The 7,383-nt window shown below is 39.4% G+C and overlaps 1 pseudogene; it reads right to left on the bottom strand.

Annotated features, from left to right (window-relative positions):
* Positions 1 to 5,874: 5,874 nt before the first annotated feature.
* On the bottom strand, positions 5,875 to 6,936 carry LOC103214158 (annotated as a pseudogene).
* Between the last annotated feature and the right edge of the window lie 447 nt (positions 6,937 to 7,383).

The following is a 7,383-nucleotide window of genomic DNA, read 5'->3' as shown; positions in this document are numbered from 1 at the left end:
GATGGTTACAAAAAGGGGAAAAAACAGAAATGGTCACCAGTCTAATTACAGTGTATTGGAAAGGTCAGTGTAGAAGAACATACTTTGGCATCTCCTACAAGGAGAAGCCTAGCTCTAAGGCTGCTTTTTTGTCACCCAGAAGAGCATGTGTTGCCCATGCGTGGGCAAGGAGAAGAACTGATAGAGACCCAGTGCCCATTCTGATTACATTTGCAAATCTGAGGCATTTGATTTCCTCTCTTCTACTGTGTTAAGATTGGAAGGAAGGTTGGGCAATCTACTTCCATAGAGATACCACCTCAGAAACCCAAGGAGGGGTTGCTATGAGTTGAGTCCGACTCAACTGCAGTGAGTTTGTTTTTTTCTTTTTGGTATTTTGTTAAGAGGGAGCTCTGGGGGTGTAGTGGTTAAGGCATTTGGATGTCATCCAAAAAGGACATTGATCCAAACCTGTCAGCAACTCTGTGGAAAAAAGATGGGGCAGTCTGCTTCCATAAAGATTTACAGCCTTGGAAACCCAATGGGAGTTGCTATGAGTCAGAATCCACTTGATGACAGTGAGTTTGGTTTGGTTTTTTGACTCTGTTAAGAGTCTGGTTTCTAGGCATCTGTGGTTATGAGGCTTATCATCCAGTTCTTCATAGCACAGCCTGTATACTCAGATATGTTTGGTACTCAAATTGGTTTTTGCAGCAATGGGATAAAATACAACTAAAACTTCAGCTGTCATTGGCAGTTTCTTATCAGGACTTTCCTGCACCTTTACGAGTGGAAGTTGTGAATTTAAGGGTCACTGTGGTTTTTGGATGATGGGAACAGGCTGTCTTCTAAGCCTTCAAAAAAGTGACCCGTTTTAGCAGTGGGACACTATTTTAGGATTTGAGGACTTTGAAATGAATTTTACTCCTGTAAAATTGGAAATATTTGCAACAATGCTGAGATCTCTTACCACAATAAACAAAGCAATTAACGTGTCTTTAATTTGCACCTAACCAAACAGAAAGGGTGCATTTATTCCATGTGACATGTAGACAAATTTTTCTTTAAAAACAAAGTTTCATGCTGTGACTACAATTAGTGTAATTGTCAGCTCTTCTCTAAAAACAAATATGTATCAAGAGAAACGCCAGCATTATGCCCTCCTCTGGTGTGAAAATGAGACAATCAAAATCTATTGTAATTACCTCAGTGATATTATAATTAGCAACGATTAAGTTATTCCATGCTGCTTTTTTCCTCTTGGCTACAATTAAAAAAGTATATATCTTTCTGCTGCACATTACTGCTGATCATTTTACCTCGATACATGTCTGGTAAGTGGATAAATTAGAAGTAATTTTAAAGCTCAACTCCGTTAAAGCATATATCTTTCTATTTAACTACCTTAACCCTCTAGGTGCATCTGTGCTCCTTGCTTCTTGGTGGAAAAAAAGCACATTTTACCTGGTTTCTTGGTCAGAAAGCAAACATATTTTAAATAGACTGTTTATATAATGAATTTTTTGCTTTTTTTAGAATTACAGCTATCTGAATGAAATAATTAATCATTCAGTTCTTGCCAGGCATGCTCACCAAACTCCAAATCCCTGTGCTGGGCAATGACCAGTTTTTAGAATAAATTGCTGACATGCCAGCCAGCTGCACCATCCTAGAAAGAAAAGGCTCCAGGTAGGAAAATGTCCTTTCACTTGGGTTAGGAAGAAAGTGAATTAGTCCATAATTATACATATATCTTTATATATATACACTTTCATATATATATATATATATATATATATATATATACTTTCATCTATATATATATATACTTTCATCTATATATATATATATATATATATATACATTTTCATATCATGTTGTTCTACTTCTCTTTGGTGGAGAAAATGAATTACTGAGAAAGTTAAGATTTGATGAGAAATTGTGGCTTTATTCATGAGGAAAAAAGATTAAACCATCTGATTCCATAAAGATTAGCTTGAAAAACGTATGGCAGTTCTACTCTGTCCTATACAGTCTCTATGAGTCTGAATTGACTCAATAGGAATGGGTTTGGTTTTGTGGTTTTGTGGCTTTACTCATTTTGTGGGACTTGGAAGACAGAGAAAAGCTACTGGCGAGGGGTAGTTATAGGGGAGCTTTATTCATCTAACCCAATTAATGCCAAATGGACTCATTTGTCCACATATCTTATAACTACAGCTTTCTGGTTGCTATCTTTTTTGTTTTGTGTAGTTTGTTTTACTAACAGAGGCAAATCCTCAAACGTGCTTTTAAGAAACAATAATAATGACTTAGCTGAAGAATTGACAAATCCTAGCTTTAAAGGGAAATGACAGAAACATCTTTTTTTTTTCCTTCCCTTTTTTGACAGTTAGTACCTCCATTCAATTTCTTAATTAAAAAAAAAAATTTTGAACATGTGGATGTATAAACTTTATGAGTGGCAGTAGTATGTACAGCATATCTTTATGAGAACTATAGTATGGTCTCCCAGATGTTGATAAGGTTTGACTTGGTACCAGTGCCACATATCATATTCAGACAGCAGTGAGTACCCAGGAGATTTTTGCCATGGATTGACCATTCTCCTAAGGAAAAAGCCATTCCCTAAGGGGGATAAACAGTGTGCCAAAAAGAATTGGTAGATGTTCATCAGTTTCAGGACGTAGCATGCTCTCAAGAACCAATGTTATTGAAAGAGGAAGTATAAGCTGTGCTGAAGAAATTGGCATGAAACAAGGCTCCAGGAATTGACAGAATCTCATTGAGATGGTTCAACAAACAGATGCAGCACTGGAGGCGCTTACTTGTTTCTGCCAAGAAATTTGGAAGATAGCTACCTGACCAACTGACTGAAAGAGAGAGATATTTATGTCCATTCCAAAGAAAGGTGATCCAACAGAAATTATCAAACAATATCATTAATCTCACACGCGAGTAAAATTTTGCTGAAGATAATTTAAAAAATGGTTGCAGCAGTATATTGACAGGGAACTTCCAGAAATTAAAGCTAGATTCAGAAGAGGATATAGAGCAAAGGATATATCATATTGTTGCTGATGTCAGATGGATCTTGGTTGAAAGCAAAGAATACCAGAAATACGTTTACCTGTGTTTTATTGACTATGCAAAGGAATTCCACTATGTTGATCATAACAAATGATGGATAACATTTGCAAAGAACGGTAATTCCATAACACTTAATTATGCTGAAGAAGAAACTGTACATAGACTGAGAGGCTATTGTTCAAACAAAATGAGGGAATACTGCATGGCTTAAAATCAGGAAGGGTATGTGTCAGGGTTGTGTCCTTTAAACACATTTATTCTATCTGTATACTGAGTAAATAATCTGAGAAGTTAGATTATATGAGGAAGAATGGGGCTTTAGAATTGAAGGGAGACTCATTAATAACCTGCAATATACAGATAACACAACCTTGCTTGCTGAAAGTGAAGATGACTTGAAGCACTTAAGGATGAAGATCAAAGACTGCAGTCTTTAGTATGGATTACATATAAATACAAAGAAAACAAAAATCCTCACAACTGGATCAATAAGCAACAACACTATAAATGGACAAAAGATTGAAGTTGTCAGGGATTTCATTTTACTTGGATCCACAGTCAACACCCATGGAAGCAGCAGTCAAGAAATCACGTCCTATTGCACTGGACAAATCTACTGCAAAAGATACCTTTAAAGCAGAAATGTCACTTTGAAGACTACATTGTGCCTAACCCAAGCCATGGTATTTTTAATACACTCATATGCATGTGAAAACTGGAAAATGCATAAGGAAGACTAAAGAAGAGTTGATGCTTTTGAATTGTAGGGTTGGCAAAGAATACTAAAAATACCATAGGCTGACAAAATAATGAACAAATCTGTCCAGGAAGAAGTGGGGCAAGAATGCTCCTTGGAAGTGAGAATGGCCAGACTTTGTCTCACCTACTTGGGTCAGGTTGTCAGAAGGGATCATTCCCTGGAGAAGGATATTATATTTGGTAAATAAGAGGGTCAGCAGAAAAGTGGAAAACACTTAATAATAAAAATGTATGTTGCTGTTTTAGAGCAATTCCAGTCTTCAATTCCTTTCTAGGAGGCTGGTTTCATGAGTCTGTGACCTGTGCAGTTGCAATAAAGCTCACTGTACTTGGCTCAACATTCTGCTGCAGCCCTCTTGAAATCTGAAAATGTTTTTGAACAAGGGGCCCCACATTTGCATTTTGCCCTGGGTGCTGCAATTTATGTAACTGGTCTTGTGATTCTATTCACCTGCCCTGACCAGCAGCAGAAGAAAGTTCAGTGGTCAGCAACCAAACCAATATCCCTCTGGTGTACTTTCAGTGACATTATTCAGAACTAGTATGTGAAGGCAAGAAGCCCCAGACAATATCTACAATTTTGGATTTCTGTATTTCAGATATAACAGAAGAATGCATTTATAGTTGACGGTGGTATTAATGTGTCAGAAACATTCTGTTTGTGTACACAAGTTTTCTTTTAAATTGCTTATCAGTTCTGTATAGTGTTACAGGCACAATCAGACACACACACTCATGAACACATCTAAACACACACACACGCACATATACATACACACTGACTGTGAACAGAGGGGTTTTTCAGACCCTGACATTGTGAAATATCTCCCATAATGCTAATGATGAGCTTGTTTAACTCTGATAGTGAGATAAAGCACTGTTCCCATTAATATCTCTCCTCACTTGTTGATGACATGTGGGAACTGGAAAACCCCTGGAGCATGGGGATGCCCATCAATGCCTCTGTTTATGAAGTGGCATCCTCAGGAGTAAGCTGCTGGGATGTTTGACTGGCTCCGAATACCTTGTCACCCCACTCAACTCCATTAGAATGAGTTTTGTTTAATACTTCTTGTTAATTAGCAAGTTGACAGCTATTTTAGTTCAGTAAGTATTACATTGCTGGAAGAAATGAGACTGCAACATGAGAAAGAGACAACTCTGCCTTCTAGTGTTTTTGAAGTAACGTGAGATGAGAAAAAAGGAGATGATTCTGTCAACATCTGACACACATAATGAGTCCACCATGGTGAATTAACATGGTTCGTTTGGAGCCAGACATTAAGGTTTATGGAGTGAAAGGATCAGACAAATGCTGATGAAACTTCCAGGAAGTCTTATTTATCCTTCCAGAACATAATTTCTGCACCTGGATGCGTTCTTTTCACTTCAGGAATTGAGTGTCTGTACTCCCACCCTTCATATCCAAGTCTCCATTCATGCCTCAGTCCTTGCACTCTACAAAAAATATCTGGCTTGTGTTCTCTCTGTTTTGTTAAGATCTAAGAATGCTAATTCACTGCTGTGAAATGGAATGCGGCTCATAGCGACCCCTACTTGGGTTTCCTAGGTGGCATCAGTACAGAAGTTGATTGCTTAACCTTCCTTCTGAGGAGTGGCTGGTGGGTTTCCACCACCAGCCTTCTGGTTAGCAGTCAAATACCTTAGGCTCTACACCACCAGAGTTCTCATTTCTAAGTTTATCCATTCATTTTGTGGATATTGAATTCCAGCTCTGGTGGTACAGTGCCTAAGGCATTTAACTACTAACCAGAAGGCTGGCAGTTCAAACCCACCAGCCACTCCCTGGAAGGAAGGTTAGGTGATCTACTTCCATAGTGATACCGACTCTGAAACCCAAAGAGGGGGTCGCTATGAGTCAGATCCGACTCGATGGTAGTGCACAACAACAACAACATATTTAAAACAAAAATCTCCTTCCAATTTTTGAGATAGTGAGTAAATTGCATTTATTTTTTTTTTCTGCATGTGCTTATTATTATTATTATTTTAAGAAAAAAAGAAAGGAAAACCTCCTTCTTTCCTCTAATGTGCCTTGGGATTGGAGAGAGTGCAGCAGGGGCTAGCCTCGGAGGAGAAAGTAAAAGAGTAGACGGCAATGACGTTGGTCTTATAGTCGATGGGGAGAAGGTGTCCATGTGGTTGGCTCCCAGGCCGACCCTACCCAGCAAAGAGGACTGCCTTAGCTTCATTAAGGTGAAGCTGGAGAAAGAGTTCAGAGAATGGCTCTCTGCTCTGGGTCAGCACAGAAACAAACCCTTCTTTCACCAGCTCCCAGCTCTTCCACACAGAGTTCACACACAGGGTGGGGAGTCCCATCTCTCCTTGGAACAGGATTGGGTCAATCTTAGGCAATACAACTCTGATACCCTGCCCAGTATTTCCCCAGCCTTTCTGAAGATGTACTGGGAAAGGGGGTCTCCCTTCTGCAATTGAACAACAAAACCCAGCAAATATACTTTTATCAAAATCTCTGCACAGGGGGGTGAGGATTCCTATCCAATCTTGTACCTGGAAATAGTTGAACATGGCCTATTTGATGTAGCCAATGTCATAAGGAGCTGTCTTTAGGTTGTTTGTGGAGTCAAATACTATTTTCACTGCTTGGTGTACAATTCAGTAGACTGAGCCCTGTCCCCAATCATGTGATCCTAGCCTCCGCAGCCACCTTCAGAGATGTCATGGTTGATGAACTTGCAGTTGGACCCTGTCCCAGAGATGAGCAAGATCCCTCCTTTTGTCACAACTGTGACAATGGAACCAGCAAAATCAGTAATGATTAGGTAGCTTTTGCTCAGATGAGGAAATGGGCCCCTCAGCTTCTCCATCAGGATTCTCACTGTGTCCCTCTGCTCTGTACAGACCAGGGCCAGGCCCAGGCTCCACAGAGGTGTTGGAGGGGCCACTCTTGCTTTCCATTTATCCTTGTTCACCATCTCATTGTTCCTCTTACACACTCTTCTGCCTGGATCAGCCTGTGGTTTGTACTGAGTCCATCTGCTTCTGCCAGGATCTGCCCATCCTGAGAGAGTAAAAGGGACCTTGGATTGTGTACGCCCTCCCTCTACGTCCATAGAGCACAGCCATTCTGCAGCCTCACCCTTGGTTACCCTCCCGCCTGGAGATATTAGTCCACTTAAGAAGCTTGCCTTAATGCAATGTAACTGCTATCTGGTTCCCCTCTGATCATTTTTGAAGTCAACATTCATTTTGTGTTATATTTATGAGTTCATTAACTTGAATATTATGTTTCAGAAGTTGTTTGACTAATGATAATAAGTTCAACAGAGATACTACATTTTGGTTTTAAATATGCTATAATTTGTTTTTAAATAGTACCTAACAAGTGTGAAGGAGTCCCTGGTGGTGCAAATGGTTGAGCAAGCTTGACTACGAACTAACATATTGACCATTCCAATCCAACCAGAGGTGACTTGGAATTCTGAAAGGGAGTAGTCATTGAAAATCTTATGGAACACAATTCTACTCTGAAAAGCATGAGGTCTCCATAAATCAGAATCAATTGTACAGCAA

Source organism: Orycteropus afer, unplaced genomic scaffold (genome assembly GCF_000298275.1).
Source record: "Orycteropus afer afer isolate SDZICR_OR568_19922 unplaced genomic scaffold, OryAfe1.0 scaffold00019, whole genome shotgun sequence".
In the NCBI taxonomy this organism is placed as follows: domain Eukaryota; kingdom Metazoa; phylum Chordata; class Mammalia; order Tubulidentata; family Orycteropodidae; genus Orycteropus; species Orycteropus afer.
Note: the sequence above shows the minus strand (reverse complement) of the source record. Positions and strands in the feature narration are given on the sequence as shown.